We start from the raw sequence: 17951 nt of genomic DNA, 5'->3' as shown, positions 1-17951 counted from the left end.
TCATTGATCCTTGTTCATTCTTCATCGTTCATTCATCATTGATCATTGATCCTTGTTCATTCTTTATCGTTCATTCTTCATTGATCATTGATCCTTGTTCATTCTTCATCGTTCGTTCTTCCTTGATCATTGATCCTTGTTCATTCTTCATCGTTCATTCTTCACTGATCATTGATCCTTGTTCATTCTTCATCGTTCATTCATCATTGATCATTGATCATTATTCATTCTTCATCGTTCATTCTTCATTTGTCATTGATCCTTGTTCATTCTTCATCGTTCGTTCTTCATTGATCATTGATCCTTGTTCATTCTTCATCGTTCATTCTTCATTGATCATTAATGCTTATTCATTCTTCGTAGTTCATTGTTCATTGATCATTGATCCTTGTTCATTCTTCATCGTTCATTCATCATTGATCATTGATACTTGTTCATTCTTCATTGATCATTGATCCTTGTTCCTTCTTCATCGTTTATTCATCATTGATCATTGATGCTTGTTCATTCTTCATAGTTCATTGTTCATAGATCATTGATCCTTTTTCATTCTTCATCGTTCATTCTTCATTGATCCTTGTTCATTCTTCATCGTTCATTCTTCACTGATCATTGATCCTTGTTCATTCTTCATCGTTCAATGTTCATTATTCATTGATCCTTGTTCATTCTTCATCGTTCATTCATCATTGATCATTGATCCTTCTTCATTCTTCATCGTTCATTGTTCATTGATCATTGATCCTTGTTCATTCTTAATCGTTCATTCATCATTGATCATTGATGCTTATTCATTCTTCATCGTTCATTCTTCATTGATCATTGATCCTTGTTCATCCTTCATCGTTCATTCTTCATTGATCATTGATCCTTGTGCATTCTTCATCGTTCATTCTTCATTGATCATTGATCCTTGTTCATTCTTCATCGTTTATTCTTCATGGATTGTTCATGCTTGTTAGTTCTTCATAGTTCATTGTTCATTGATCATTGATCCTTGTTCATTCTTCATCGTTCATTAATCATTGATCATTGATCCATGTTCATTCTTCATCGTTCATTCTTCATTGATCATTGATCCTTGTTCATTCTTCATCGTTCATTCATCATTGATCATTGATCCTTGTTCATTCTTCATCGTTCATTCATCATTGATCATTGATCCTTGTTCATTCTTCATCGTTCATTCTTCATTGATCATTGATCCTTGTTCATTCTTCATCGTTCATTCTTCATTGATCATTGATGCTTGTTCATTCTTCATAGTTCATTGTTCATTGATCATTGATCCTTGTTCATTCTTCATCGTTCATTCATCATTGATCATTGATGCTTGTTCATTCTTTATAGTTCATTGTTCATTGATCATTGATCCTTGTTCATTCTTCATCGTTCATTCATCATTGATCATTGATCATTTTTCATTCTTCATCGTTCATTCTTCATTTGTCATTGATCCTTGTTCATTCTTCATCGTTCATTCTTCATTGATCATTGATCCTTGTTCATTCTTCATCTTTCGTTCTTCATTGATCATTGATCCTTGTTCATTCTTCATCGTTCATTCTTCATTGATCATTGATCCTTGTTCATTCTTCATCGTTCATTCATCATTGATCGTTGATACTTGTTCATTCTTCATTGATCATTGATCCTTGTTCATTCTTCATCGTTCGTTCTTCCTTGATCATTGATCCTTGTTCATTCTTCATCGTTCATGCTTCACTGATCATTGATCCTTGTTCATTCTTCATCGTTCATTCATCATTGATCATTGATCCTTATTCATTCTTCATCGTTCATTCTTCATTGATCATTGATACTTGTTCATTCTTCATCGTTCGTTCTTCATTGATCATTGATCCTTGTTCATTCTTAATCGTTCATTCATCATTGATCATTGATGCTTATTCATTCTTCATCGTTCATTCATCATTGATCATTGATCCTTGTTCATTCTTCATCGTTCATTCTTCATTGATCATTGATCCTTGTTCATTCTTCATCGTTCATTCTTCATTGATCATTGATCCTTGTTCATTCTTCATCGTTCTTTCATCATTGATCATTGATACTTGTTCATTCTTCATTGATCATTGATCCTTGTTCATTCTTCATCGTTCGTTCTTCCTTGATCATTGATCCTTGTTCATTCTTCATCGTTCATGCTTCACTGATCATTGATCCTTGTTCATTCTTCATCGTTCATTCATCATTGATCATTGATCCTTATTCATTCTTCATCGTTCATTCTTCATTGATCATTGATACTTGTTCATTCTTCATCGTTCGTTCTTCATTGATCATTGATCCTTGTTCATTCTTAATCGTTCATTCATCATTGATCATTGATGCTTATTCATTCTTCATCGTTCATTCATCATTGATCATTGATCCTTGTTCATTCTTCATCGTTCATTCTTCATTGATCATTGATCCTTGTTCATTCTTCATCGTTCATTCTTCATTGATCATTGATCCTTGTTCATTCTTCATCGTTCATTAATCATTGATCATTGATCCATGTTCATTCTTCATCGTTCATTCTTCATTGATCATTGATCCTTGTTCATTCCTCATCGTTCATTCATCATTGATCATTGATCCTTGTTCATTCTTCATCGTTCATTCTTCATTGATCATTGATCCTTGTTCATTCTTCATCGTTCGTTCTTCCTTGATCATTGATCCTTGTTCATTCTTCATCGTTCGTTCTTCCTTGATCATTGATCCTTGTTCATTCTTCATCGTTCATTCTTCACTGATCATTGATCCTTGTTCATTCTTCATCGTTCATTCATCATTGATCATTGATCCTTATTCATTCTTCATCGTTCATTCTTCATTGATCATTGATCCTTGTTCATTCTTCATCGTTCATTCTTCATTGATCATTGATCCTTGTTCATTCTTCATCGTTCATTCTTCATTGATCATTGATCCTTGTTCATTCTTCATCGTTCATTCTTCATGGATTGTTCATGCTTGTTAGTTCTTCATAGTTCATTGTTCATTGATCATTTGTCCTTGTTCATTCTTCATCGTTCATTAATCATTGATCATTGATCTATGTTCATTCTTCATCGTTCATTCTTCATTGATCATTGATCCTTGTTCATTCTTCATCGTTCATTCATCATTGATCATTGATCCTTGTTCATTCTTTATCGTTCATTCTTCATTGATCATTGATCCTTGTTCATTCTTCATCGTTCGTTCTTCCTTGATCATTGATCCTTGTTCATTCTTCATCGTTCATTCTTCACTGATCATTGATCCTTGTTCATTCTTCATCGTTCATTCATCATTGATCATTGATCATTATTCATTCTTCATCGTTCATTCTTCATTTGTCATTGATCCTTGTTCATTCTTCATCGTTCGTTCTTCATTGATCATTGATCCTTGTTCATTCTTCATCGTTCATTCTTCATTGATCATTAATGCTTATTCATTCTTCGTAGTTCATTGTTCATTGATCATTGATCCTTGTTCATTCTTCATCGTTCATTCATCATTGATCATTGATACTTGTTCATTCTTCATTGATCATTGATCCTTGTTCCTTCTTCATCGTTTATTCATCATTGATCATTGATGCTTGTTCATTCTTCATAGTTCATTGTTCATAGATCATTGATCCTTTTTCATTCTTCATCGTTCATTCTTCATTGATCCTTGTTCATTCTTCATCGTTCATTCTTCACTGATCATTGATCCTTGTTCATTCTTCATCGTTCAATGTTCATTATTCATTGATCCTTGTTCATTCTTCATCGTTCATTCATCATTGATCATTGATCCTTCTTCATTCTTCATCGTTCATTGTTCATTGATCATTGATCCTTGTTCATTCTTAATCGTTCATTCATCATTGATCATTGATGCTTATTCATTCTTCATCGTTCATTCTTCATTGATCATTGATCCTTGTTCATCCTTCATCGTTCATTATTCATTGATCATTGATCCTTGTGCATTCTTCATCGTTCATTCTTCATTGATCATTGATCCTTGTTCATTCTTCATCGTTTATTCTTCATGGATTGTTCATGCTTGTTAGTTCTTCATAGTTCATTGTTCATTGATCATTGATCCTTGTTCATTCTTCATCGTTCATTAATCATTGATCATTGATCCATGTTCATTCTTCATCGTTCATTCTTCATTGATCATTGATCCTTGTTCATTCTTCATCGTTCATTCATCATTGATCATTGATCCTTGTTCATTCTTCATCGTTCATTCATCATTGATCATTGATCCTTGTTCATTCTTCATCGTTCATTCTTCATTGATCATTGATCCTTGTTCATTCTTCATCGTTCATTCTTCATTGATCATTGATGCTTGTTCATTCTTCATAGTTCATTGTTCATTGATCATTGATCCTTGTTCATTCTTCATCGTTCATTCATCATTGATCATTGATGCTTGTTCATTCTTTATAGTTCATTGTTCATTGATCATTGATCCTTGTTCATTCTTCATCGTTCATTCATCATTAATCATTGATCATTTTTCATTCTTCATCGTTCATTCTTCATTTGTCATTGATCCTTGTTCATTCTTCATCGTTCATTCTTCATTGATCATTGATCCTTGTTCATTCTTCATCTTTCGTTCTTCATTGATCATTGATCCTTGTTCATTCTTCATCGTTCATTCTTCATTGATCATTGATCCTTGTTCATTCTTCATCGTTCATTCATCATTGATCATTGATACTTGTTCATTCTTCATTGATCATTGATCCTTGTTCATTCTTCATCGTTCGTTCTTCCTTGATCATTGATCCTTGTTCATTCTTCATCGTTCATGCTTCACTGATCATTGATCCTTGTTCATTCTTCATCGTTCATTCATCATTGATCATTGATCCTTATTCATTCTTCATCGTTCATTCTTCATTGATCATTGATACTTGTTCATTCTTCATCGTTCGTTCTTCATTGATCATTGATCCTTGTTCATTCTTAATCGTTCATTCATCATTGATCATTGATGCTTATTCATTCTTCATCGTTCATTCATCATTGATCATTGATCCTTGTTCATTCTTCATCGTTCATTCTTCATTGATCATTGATCCTTGTTCATTCTTCATCGTTCATTCTTCATTGATCATTGATCCTTGTTCATTCTTCATCGTTCATTCATCATTGATCATTGATACTTGTTCATTCTTCATTGATCATTGATCCTTGTTCATTCTTCATCGTTCGTTCTTCCTTGATCATTGATCCTTGTTCATTCTTCATCGTTCATGCTTCACTGATCATTGATCCTTGTTCATTCTTCATCGTTCATTCATCATTGATCATTGATCCTTATTCATTCTTCATCGTTCATTCTTCATTGATCATTGATACTTGTTCATTCTTCATCGTTCGTTCTTCATTGATCATTGATCCTTGTTCATTCTTAATCGTTCATTCATCATTGATCATTGATGCTTATTCATTCTTCATCGTTCATTCATCATTGATCATTGATCCTTGTTCATTCTTCATCGTTCATTCTTCATTGATCATTGATCCTTGTTCATTCTTCATCGTTCATTCTTCATTGATCATTGATCCTTGTTCATTCTTCATCGTTCATTAATCATTGATCATTGATCCATGTTCATTCTTCATCGTTCATTCTTCATTGATCATTGATCCTTGTTCATTCCTCATCGTTCATTCATCATTGATCATTGATCCTTGTTTATTCTTCATCGTTCATTCTTCATTGATCATTGATCCTTGTTCATTCTTCATCGTTCGTTCTTCCTTGATCATTGATCCTTGTTCATTCTTCATCGTTCATTCTTCACTTGTCATTGATCCTTGTTCATTCTTCATCGTTCATTCATCATTGATCATTGATCCTTATTCATTCTTCATCGTTCATTCTTCATTGATCATTGATCCTTGTTCATTATTCATCGTTCATTCTTCATTGATCATTGATCCTTGTTCATTCTTCATCGTTCATTCATCATGGATTGTTCATGCTTGTTAGTTCTTGATCCAAACACGCCAAGCAATGTATGGGAATGGATTGAACACACGAAATATGGAAGGATATTCCAAGATTGCTATGCAATGCCTTGACAAGGGTTGGACTGCCAAGCCCCTTTTCAACGCAACAATGATGAATTCCGTTGATGAATCAATGGAAATGATCGATTGTTCTTGGATAGTGCAGCGTGGCCTTGAAGACTGATCAAGGTTCACACAAACACGAAGGGCAAAACTAGCCCTAGTAACCCCAATTGCAACGCAATTGTAAAAATTCAAACACTGAATTTTTGAGAAGAAAACTTTTCATTAAGCAACAATAACGTCCATTACAATGATGATCACTACTCTATATAATGCTAGGAATGAAAGGTAGGCTAATTACATGAGTGCCTAACGGTTATTAACGGCTAATTACACGTGGCTAAACACAAAATTAAATCAAACAAACAACCAGAAACCAAGTAATGCAAGCTGCTGACTAAGCGACCTTGTACTCTGATTTCAATGTCTTTCCGATGACTTTTAAGAGGGCTCTTGGGTCATGGTGGCTAGGTCCTTGTGCAGAGATTCCAACCCTATGCTCCACGTCATCCAATGGGTTCGGGTCACGCCTGGGTGAGCTTGCCAAGGTGGCCTGCTCAATGGTCAGAAGCTGCTGCATGTTTTGGTTTGCTGTCCCTGTTGACTGGGCGACCTTGGCCTTACTTTTCCATATGCTTTCCATGATCATGCGTGGGACCCTTGGACCATGATGGCTAGGTCCTAGTGTGGAGATTTGATGCAATTATGGATAGCCCACAGTCCAAAGCAAAGGAAGAAAAGCATAATTGCATCATTGCACTTGCTCAGCCCATTGAACCTATGAAACTTGCTGATTTTTGCTTGGAAAATGAAGAGGATGATCTTCAAAATAGACTAAGCATAAACATGGAATTAAGACAAAGACAAGAAGGAAAACAAGGAAGTCTCCTAATAGCCATCAAGCAAAACAGGAACATGAACCTGTTCCCAAGTCTACAAACAGCAGAATCAACAAAACATCACATTGCCTGCCAGCCTACCTTTGGAGCATTAGAACGTCTAGCTTTGTGCCTGCATAAGCATGGAGATCCAAGTAATGGCATCTCTAGACATGGAAGATTACACCAAGACTTAGAGGCATCACAACGGATCCTCACAGAAGCCACAAGACCAGCTCCAAGGTCGCTTGCTTGCCTGACGTTTGATAATGGCTGATCAAGAAGCCAGCCACCACCTGCTGACCAGCAGACCTAGCAAGCTTTGGCTAGATCGTATCTTTCAATCATTTGGGCCTCCAAGGGTAGAAATGGAATCTATACACTAGAATCTTGCTACCAAGACTCTTAGTGACCATTATCAACCTTTGGAAGAACACAATAAAGTGTGTGGAAGGTCACCTGGTCAGCAGCTTTCTGTCATGATTTCAGAATTCTATACTTAGCTTGTTTTTATGTTTTTAATAAAGCACATGTTGTGCACGTGTCCTTTATGACCGTTATAATTAGTTGGACGTGTCCTTAGCCTTCTCTTTGTATTTCCCTCGTCCCATAAGTCTATATATAGAAGTCCCTAGCCTTGTAACAAACAAGTTTCAGTTTTATAAAATTTCAGAAATTAGATTTCATTGGAGTGTTCCTTTGTTTTCTTCCTTGAATGTGTATGTACATTCAAAAGGGTCTTGAGTAGTGCAAGATCTTCAACCTAATATAGCTGAGAGTAGTCCTTGGCTATACTTAGGGGATTGTTGGCCTTGGAGGGTTAAACTCCTAGTCTTTCAATCCAAGATTCACCCTACAAACTTGTTCTGTTTGTGTGAATCATATCCCTATTCATGTGTGTTTTGGGTGTGTTTGGCTATCATATTACGTGGGATTGAAGGTTGGATTGATTCTCTACATTGCATTGAGGAATTCCAACCCAAACACGCATCAATTTGGTATCAGAGCTATTGGTTACGGTGGCCGGAAAATCAAGAAAAGCCTTATTCATCCTGTTTGTGATTTTACAATCTGTCTGGTGAGAAATTTATGCATATCTTTTTGTAGACGTAGATTTTCATCAAATACTTTTAGAGTAATCAAGGTTAGTGTCTTAACTTTGAGTTCTTGAAAGAAAAATTGGATTTCACGTTGTGTGCAAAATTTGGCGTAAGTGTTTGCACAAACTACAGAAACTGAATCTTGAAAATTCAAGATTCTGATTTGTGGAGCATTGGTGATATTTTTGTTCTTTTTTTTATCATTTTAAATTTTGATCAGTTAAAATAGAGGTTTGCAATCACATTTAATTTTATATTACGTGCAAATTGGTTTTTGTTAAGGCTATGCATTGCATTGTATTCACAAAAGTCAGAATCCTTAGAAACTGATTTTCTGTGATCAAGTGATTTTGTTGTTCATTGTTGTTTTTCTTTCCTTTTCTACATTAGTTGTCTTTTATAATCAAATAAATAAGGATTTACATTAGTATTTCGTTAAAATTCAAAGTACAAATTGATTTATTGCTGTTTTGTGCACAAAGAACAGATTCTTAGAATCTGATTTTCTGAAATTCAGAAAGTGCTGCTGCATTCTGTTTGCTTCTGTGCATTTGTGTCTTTTCATCTAAAATACATCACCATGACTGAGGAAGAGAAGAGAGAGTTCATTCAAATGACCCTAGCAGCCATGGATCAAAAATTTGTTGAGTTTAACATGATGAATCAAGATAGGATGCCTCAAAACAGAACACAAGAGAATATGAATTTGAGGGTAGATGTAGCGGAGTTTAGTGGCCAATCCTTAACACCCGAGGATTACTTGAAATGGGAGGCTAGGTTGGAGAGTTTCTTTGAGTTCAAAGAAGCCACTGAAGGACAGCAATACAAGCTAGCTAAAAGCAAGCTAACCAAGCTAGCTGCTCTATGGCTTGAGAGAGTGCAAGGGCAAAGAAGGAGGGAGAACAAGGGGAAGATTAACACGTGGGCTAAATTAAAGAAACACCTCAGGAGGAAATACGTGCCCTTATCCTATAGACCACTACCAAATCTTACACCCCTACCCCCACGTAAGACCATGGCTACTCCTACGAAACAAGTGCTGACCAAACGTGACTGTGATGAGGATCAAACCCAACTGCAGGCCAAAGTAGTGAAAACAATAGAGAAAGCACCAGTAGACCTTGAGTTAACTAAGCCCTTGATTGTTGATGACAAGGAAACATGCTATGTTCTGAATCACAGTGAATACCACAAAGAAATTCAGAATAGGAAGGAATGCGTGCATGTGTTCACTAAAGAAATTAGTGAAAGCCAAGTCCAACAGCAACCCACAACATTGAATTCAGTAGAAGATGAAGCACTAGACACTGAGCTGATTAAAACTATACATGTTGATGATGTGGAATTAAACAAACAGCATTTGCAAGCTTCATCTACATGTTGTGAAATGAGTGGCTTTTATTTCATGGAAGACACTATCATTGACATTCATCCTGTTTGCAGGTATTATACAAATGATGAACAAAGGACTGTAAAGGTGCTGCAACCACAAAATGGACTCAAAAAGCAAACTATAGTAGAAGAGGAGCAGTGCAATATCCAAGCAAAAGGTGACATCAAGTCAAAGGAACTGCAGGAAGGAACATTGGCATGGATGCATGTTGATCTTCTGGACAGCCATGGAATCTCGAAGGCGTTCAACGTAGATGATTCCAAAAAACATGAGGGCAACGCAGAATTGAGGACAATTCTGTTTAAAGAAGGAGGGATTGATGCAATTATGGATAGCCCACAGTCCAAAGCAAAGGAAGAAAAGCATAATTGCATCATTGCACTTGCTCAGCCCATTGAACCTATGAAACTTGCTGATTTTTGCTTGGAAAATGAAGAGGATGATCTTCAAAATAGACTAAGCATAAACATGGAATTAAGACAAAGACAAGAAGGAAAACAAGGAAGTCTCCTAATAGCCATCAAGCAAAACAGGAACATGAACCTGTTCCCAAGTCTACAAACAGCAGAATCAACAAAACATCACATTGCCTGCCAGCCTACCTTTGGAGCATTAGAACGTCTAGCTTTGTGCCTGCATAAGCATGGAGATCCAAGTAATGGCATCTCTAGACATGGAAGATTACACCAAGACTTAGAGGCATCACAACGGATCCTCACAGAAGCCACAAGACCAGCTCCAAGGTCGCTTGCTTGCCTGACGTTTGATAATGGCTGATCAAGAAGCCAGCCACCACCTGCTGACCAGCAGACCTAGCAAGCTTTGGCTAGATCGTATCTTTCAATCATTTGGGCCTCCAAGGGTAGAAATGGAATCTATACACTAGAATCTTGCTACCAAGACTCTTAGTGACCATTATCAACCTTTGGAAGAACACAATAAAGTGTGTGGAAGGTCACCTGGTCAGCAGCTTTCTGTCATGATTTCAGAATTCTATACTTAGCTTGTTTTTATGTTTTTAATAAAGCACATGTTGTGCACGTGTCCTTTATGACCGTTATAATTAGTTGGACGTGTCCTTAGCCTTCTCTTTGTATTTCCCTCGTCCCATAAGTCTATATATAGAAGTCCCTAGCCTTGTAACAAACAAGTTTCAGTTTTATAAAATTTCAGAAATTAGATTTCATTGGAGTGTTCCTTTGTTTTCTTCCTTGAATGTGTATGTACATTCAAAAGGGTCTTGAGTAGTGCAAGATCTTCAACCTAATATAGCTGAGAGTAGTCCTTGGCTATACTTAGGGGATTGTTGGCCTTGGAGGGTTAAACTCCTAGTCTTTCAATCCAAGATTCACCCTACAAACTTGTTCTGTTTGTGTGAATCATATCCCTATTCATGTGTGTTTTGGGTGTGTTTGGCTATCATATTACGTGGGATTGAAGGTTGGATTGATTCTCTACATTGCATTGAGGAATTCCAACCCAAACACGCATCAAGATTCCAATTATACCCTCCAAGTCATCACACCGGTTCAGCTTACATCTGTGGACGTCCATCAAGGTGGCCTGGTCAGCGGGTTCATGGAATAGCTGCTGATTGTCTGATTTGTTCTGATCAGTGGCATGTGCTGTGCCTCCTTGGCTTGCTGTTGATGTACTTTGTTGCCTTTGATTTCCTTTGCTTATTTTCTCACTTCCTTTGAATTGGAAGTCCTTATTTGATGTTGAAGTTGAATCCCTGATTGTAAGTGTTGATTCGAATACTTCAAGTGTGTTGCCCATGAAGTTGCTTGTGTTTCTTGGGTGTCCTTGGCCTTCGTTGGTGCCCTCTGAGCCTGGTTCTTGATTTGGCTCAATTGATGTAGGATCACCTACATCTAGTTCTGATGAACTAACCGGTTCAATACCATGATTCATCATATGCAAGATGCTCAAATTCAAGGTTCAAATGTTAAGTCTTTTAATTTTGTAATCATGAACTAAATCTTCTTCTTTAATTTTTATTTTGTATTTTCATTTTTATAATGAAACAAAGTCTTAGAGATGATTAAGCCAGGTTTAGGATCAAGCTTAATCATGTCTCATGTTTAGTTAGTCGAGTTGTAATTTTTGATTTATTGAGTCTAATATTTATTTTGCTCATGGGACGTCCTTTACAAAATTAAATGCATGGATCAAAACAAGCAATCAGATTCACCAAATTGAGCTGTTGCATTTTTCAAAACAGCTGAGTTACAACAGCCATATGTTTTGAAGATTGAGTGGGATTTTTATGATAATATCTCTTACAAGTCAGCCTCAAATAATCCCAAGAATGTAGAAGAGATGATTTGCAAATCCCAAAGAAAAACTAGCTGTTATAGACAACAAAACTAGCTGTTAGAGACAACAAACAAAATCAGCAAAAATCTCCTTGTTCTTTTACTAGCTGTTGTATTTTATTGCCATTTTTGTTGTACTTTCATTTTCAAAGTTTGTACTCATTGCTGAATGCTTTAGTATAAATAGGATGTATGCACTCTTGTAATTCACAACCTGATTTTTACATTCTGAATACAAAACAACCTTTGAGCAAATTCCTTTGTTCTCTCTTTGCAATTTACTTTAACTTGGATTGGTTTTAGTAAGTTGAAGTTCCTATGCTTTTCATTCTTTTGGCTTAAAGTTTGAATGTGTTCTTAGGAGCCCTTGGTTTTAATTTGTGGTGAATCTGTATCAAATTAATCCTTGGATCAGCCATTTTCAAGTTGTTCAATTCAACATATCTGTTCTTAGTTCTTCTTATTACAAAACCCACAAAAATCACAAAAAAAAAAGAAAAACATTTTACAATACAACCTAAACTTTCAGCCTTAATTGCTGAATTCCGAAACCTTGAAACATACGTGTGCATATAGTTTGGTCCTTGTTCAAAACATAGCCAACCTATATCATCTTGGTATCAGAGCCAAGGCTACGCTCCGAGCCTTAATTTTGTTCATTCACAAAGCAAAAAAATAAAAATAAAAAAAAAAAAAAAACACCATGTCTCAAAGTGGTGAAGGAGAAACAAGTGATTTGAGCAGAATTGTTGAAGAGCAAAATGCCACCATTAATTACTTACGAGCCCAACTTAAAGAGTTCTTAGACCTAAAACGCACCTTAAGGGAAGGTGGGTATTATGAATCTGAAAGTCCTAAAGTTAATAGGCAAACAAGCCGTGGAGATGATCTTAAAGTCGACATTCCAGAATTTGAAGGAAGATTAGATGGAGATGAGTTCCTTGAATGGGTAAGAATTGTTGAAAGAGTATTTGATTACAAGAATACAGATGAAGAAAAGAAGGTAAAGATAGTAGCATTAAAATTGCGCAAATATGCTTCTACTTGGTGGGCTAGCAAATGTGCAAAACGAGAAAGAGAAGGGAAAGACAAGATTAGATCATGGGAAAAGATGAAAAAGCAAATGAAGGAAAAGTTTCTGCCTTCATACTACATGCAAGAGAATTTCACCAAACTTCAACATCTACAACAAGATCACAGGAGTGTAGAAGAGTATGGTCGAGAGTTCGAGACAATGATCATGAGATGCGACCTTAAGGAGCATGATCATCAAACTTTGGTAAGATTTTTAAATGGTTTAGATTCAAAAATCAGAAACATTGTTGAATTACAACCTTATGCTTGCCTTGATGATTTAATTAACCTTGCACATAAAGTGGATAAACAACAAAGAACTAAAATGAAGGAAACCTCACGTTTCACTTCAGCAAGAACTACCAATTTCAATTCCTACCAAGAGAACACTCCCCATTCCTATTCTAAAGCGCATTCACAAGATTCAACAGCTTTGCAAAACAATAATTCAAAGCAGCCCCTAAGCATGCCCAATACACCCAAACCAAACACCAATTCATTCACACCTAGGAGATGTTTTAAGTGTCAAGGCCTAGGACATATTTCTTCCGAATGCCCAAACCGAAAAATGGTGAACTTGGTTGAATTTGATGATCATCAAGAGGAAAGCGAGGAGGATTTCTGTGACAATGATGAACTTGATGAGGAAATGATATATCCGGATGAAGGAGAATTATTGGTTATGCGAAGAGCACTTAGTGGGGTCAAAGCCAAAGACCCAAACCCACAAAGGGAAGCAATATTCCACACAAAATGTACAGTTAAAGGTAAAATCTGTTCGCTTATCATTGATGGAGGAAGTTGCACTAATGTCGCTTCAAAGACTATGGTGGACAAGCTTAATCTCACCGCCACTCCACACCCCAAGCCATACATGATTCAATGGTTGAATCAAAACAAAGGTATTCCTGTAAACTCTCAAGTTTTGCTTTCATTTTCCATTGGTAATAGCTATAAGGAGAGTCTTTTATGTGATGTTATACCTATGGATGCATGTCATGTTCTATTAGGTAGGCCGTGGCAGTATGATAGGAAAGTTATGCATGATGGTTTTAAAAACACACATACTTTTGTTTTAAATAACAAACAAATAACTTTAGCACCATATGCACCTAACGCTAATTCTAAATTGCAAGCAACTTTAACTAATTTTCATTCTTTAATTCCTATACTTAAAAGTGAACAACATGAACTTGAGGAACGAAAAGAATTGTTATTGCTAAATGATGAAACTGAATCTGTTTTGCATGATCACCCTTTAATTGAACCTGTGCTTGATGAATTTGCATATGTTTTTCCTAATGAAATACCAAATGGACTTCCACCTAAAAGGGATATACAACATAAAATTGATTTCATTCCCGGTTCCTCATTGCCTAACAAACCAGCCTATAGGACTAATCCTAAGGAAACCGAAGAAATTAGGAGACAAGTTGATGATTTGTTAGCTAAAGGTTTGATTAGAGGATCCATAAGTCCTTGTGCCGTTCCTACTTTACTTGTGCCAAAAAAGAATGGAGAAATGAGGATGTGTGTGGATAGTAGAGCCATCAATAGGATCACTATCAAGTATAGATTTCCCATACCTAGACTTAATGATTTGTCAGATGACCTATATGGCTCTAAAGTTTTCTCTAAGATTGACCTTAGGAGTGGATATCACCAAGTTAGAATCCATGAGGGGGATGAGTGGAAAACCACATTTAGGACTAAGAAAGGACTCTATGAATGGTTAGTTATGCCCTTTGGTTTATCTAATACACCTTCTACCTTTATGAGACTTGTGAACCAAACCTTGAAGCCTTTCTTAGGTCACTTTGTAGTGGTTTATTTTGATGATATGTTACCAAGCTTGAGGTCAAGCTTCTCCAAAGAAGGGGAGGATGATGTAGGATCACCTACATCTAGTTCTGATGAACTAACCCGGTTCAATACCATGATTCATCATATGCAAGATGCTCAAATTCAAGGTTCAAATGTTAAGTCTTTTAATTTTGTAATCATGAACTAAATCTTCTTCTTTAATTTTTATTTTGTATTTTCATTTTTATAATGAAACAAAGTCTTAGAGATGATTAAGCCAGGTTTAGGATCAAGCTTAATCATGTCTCATGTTTAGTTAGTCGAGTTGTAATTTTTGATTTATTGAGTCTAATATTTATTTTGCTCATGGGACGTCCTTTACAAAATTAAATGCATGGATCAAAACAAGCAATCAGATTCACCAAATTGAGCTGTTGCATTTTTCAAAACAGCTGAGTTACAACAGCCATATGTTTTGAAGATTGAGTGGGATTTTTATGATAATATCTCTTACAAGTCAGCCTCAAATAATCCCAAGAATGTAGAAGAGATGATTTGCAAATCCCAAAGAAAAACTAGCTGTTATAGACAACAAAACTAGCTGTTAGAGACAACAAACAAAATCAGCAAAAATCTCCTTGTTCTTTTACTAGTTGTTGTATTTTATTGCCATTTTTGTTGTACTTTCATTTTCAAAGTTTGTACTCATTGCTGAATGCTATAGTATAAATAGGATGTATGCACTCTTGTAATTCACAACCTGATTTTTACATTCTGAATACAAAACAACCTTTGAGCAAATTCCTTTGTTCTCTCTTTGCAATTTACTTTAACTTGGATTGGTTTTAGTAAGTTGAAGTTCCTATGCTTTTCATTCTTTTGGCTTAAAGTTTGAATGTGTTCTTAGGAGCCCTTGGTTTTAATTTGTGGTGAATCTGTATCAAATTAATCCTTGGATCAGCCATTTTCAAGTTGTTCAATTCAACATATCTGTTCTTAGTTCTTCTTATTACAAAACCCACAAAAATCACAAAAAAAAAAGAAAAACATTTTACAATACAACCTAAACTTTCAGCCTTAATTGCTGAATTCCGAAACCTTGAAACATACGTGTGCATATAGTTTGGTCCTTGTTCAAAACATAGCCAACCTATATCATCAATCCCCCCTTCTTGAAAAAGAATTGTCCTCAATTCTATGTTCGTGTGGTAGGGTGAAACATCATGGCTGCTGGCTGCATCAACAGTGTGTGCATCCGCTGCTGTCTGAATCTGAGCTGTGTCTAATTGCTTCCTTGTGTTCCATGCACCGTTGTCCTGCAAGGATAAATGAACTAAGGTAGTAGAAGTCATAGAATTTAAGCTATTCATGCATGTACATTGAAAACACTTAAAGATTAGACTAAGGCATCTACTATATGCAATTGCAGTGTGGGCTAAATTTTCACTCCAATCTGTGTTATTTTTTTCAACTAAGGTCTTTAAGATATGCACCAAGGTCATAGTGGTCACGTTCCTTTGATCATCCATGTGAGGGTACCATGCAATACTGAATTTTTGTTTTGTGGGCAATATAATGCAGAAATCACTCAAAAGGGTGTGAAGAAACTTAGAATCCTTATAACTACTAATGCTTTGAAGTATTCTATGTAGTTTAATGGTCGCATAGAATGTTGTCTTGGTTATGTGTCTAACACTATCATCCTTAGCATCACACTCCTTCCTTCCTAATAATTGCGTAGGTGTTTGCTTAGCCTTTGTAGGAGGTATGACATCCTTAGGGTTCATGTCCTGTTCTTTTGCTGTGAGTTGTCTCGCTGTGTAAGGATTAATTGATGCAAGGTAGGGTTGTGCACTCCTACTGTTAGAGAGTTGTGTAATCTCATCTTTTATGAAGTAAAATCCATTCATCTCAACATTATCAACATGTAGGGTTGTGCATGTAGATGAAGCTTGCAAGGGCGGGTTGTTTATTTCAACATTATCAACATGTATAGTCTTAACAATGGGTGCATGCTGCTGTGTTTCCCTAATTTTAGAGGAGTGTTGTGCAGTTTGTCTAAGGTCAAAGGTGTTCTGTGCAGTAGTCCTATTGCCATCAGTGGGGTTTTGTGTAATCAGCTTATAGCTGCTGGTCTCTAGTGTTTTGTTCAATGTGTGTACATGCTGATAAGGTTGCTGTTTACTATGGCTAGCAGAAGGTCTATGTTGCTGTGTTCCTTTATATTCAGAGAACTGCTGTGTAGGTTGCTTATAGGTACTGGTTTCCTTGCTTCTGTTAAGGGTGTGTGTAGGTGGTGCAGCCTTTCTTCTTGCTGACTTCTCTAATATTAATGCACTAGTACAAGCCCCTTCATAGGTCAAGTTCTGCATCACCTCAATCTTCTCCCTTAGGTCTTCCCTCAGCCCACGTAGGAACCTCGCAATCTTCCTCTCTTCTGGTTCATTTTTTTCACATAGGACAGTCAATCTCTCCCCTTCTCGAATATATTCAGCTACAGATCCAACCCCTTGTTTTAAGTTGATCCATTTTGCGTAAAGAAGATGCTTGTAATTGGTGGGAATGTATTTTCTCCTAAGGTGTTTCCTAAGTTTTTCCCATGAGTGAATCTTAGGCTTATCCTTACGTGCTCGTTGCCTTTGCAAACCTTCAAGCCAGGTTGCAGCAAGCTTAACTAACTTCACTTTTGCTATCTTATATTGATGTTCTGGGTGTGTATCCTTAAACTCAAAATATCGTTCTACTCCCTTTTCCCATTCAATATATACCTCTGGATCATGTGTAGTGCCATCAAATTCGTGTACATCAATGCGTACGGTCTTATCTTCCCTCCCATGCTCACTGTCTAGGTGTTGATATGGGTGTAATGGTTGTTGTGAGATATTATTTTGTATCTCTGTGACAGCTAATTTTAATTGGGATACCATGTTGAACAATGCATCAAATTTTTCCTCGTTATTCATGATGATTATATGGATGCAACACACAATTCTCAAATCAAATGAATGCAGTAAACTTATTCTTATGCACAGCAACAAGCAAATGTGGGGTGTTCTGTGTACCAATCCTTTTAGAAGAATACAACAAACACACAAGGCTATGCAATATGCAAATATGCAATGATGAACTGAATGCAGCAAGCTGCACTGATCACAACAAGCAACTGTTGTGTTCTGAATTTTGTGCACAAATTTTCTTTGAATGCAAATGCAGTAAGTACCTTGCAATTATGATGAATTTTGATTTTTAAAAAAAAAAACAAACATGCAAAGAAAAGAATTGGTGCAGCAATT

General features: G+C 36.1%; 1 protein-coding gene across 1 annotated transcript in view; it reads left to right on the top strand.

Annotated features, from left to right (window-relative positions):
* LOC130824739 (uncharacterized) overlaps positions 1-6399 on the top strand; it is a 74381-nt gene extending 67982 nt beyond the window's left edge. The window contains exon 2 of the mRNA XM_057689758.1: positions 6381-6399. The gene's annotated coding sequence lies outside the window, so the exon portion shown is untranslated. The remainder of the gene's footprint in view (positions 1-6380) is intronic.
* The last annotated feature ends 11552 nt before the right edge of the window (positions 6400-17951 follow it).

This window comes from Amaranthus tricolor, chromosome 10 (genome assembly GCF_026212465.1).
Source record: "Amaranthus tricolor cultivar Red isolate AtriRed21 chromosome 10, ASM2621246v1, whole genome shotgun sequence".
NCBI classification, from domain to species: domain Eukaryota; kingdom Viridiplantae; phylum Streptophyta; class Magnoliopsida; order Caryophyllales; family Amaranthaceae; genus Amaranthus; species Amaranthus tricolor.
This window is presented reverse-complemented; position numbering and strand designations above follow the sequence as displayed.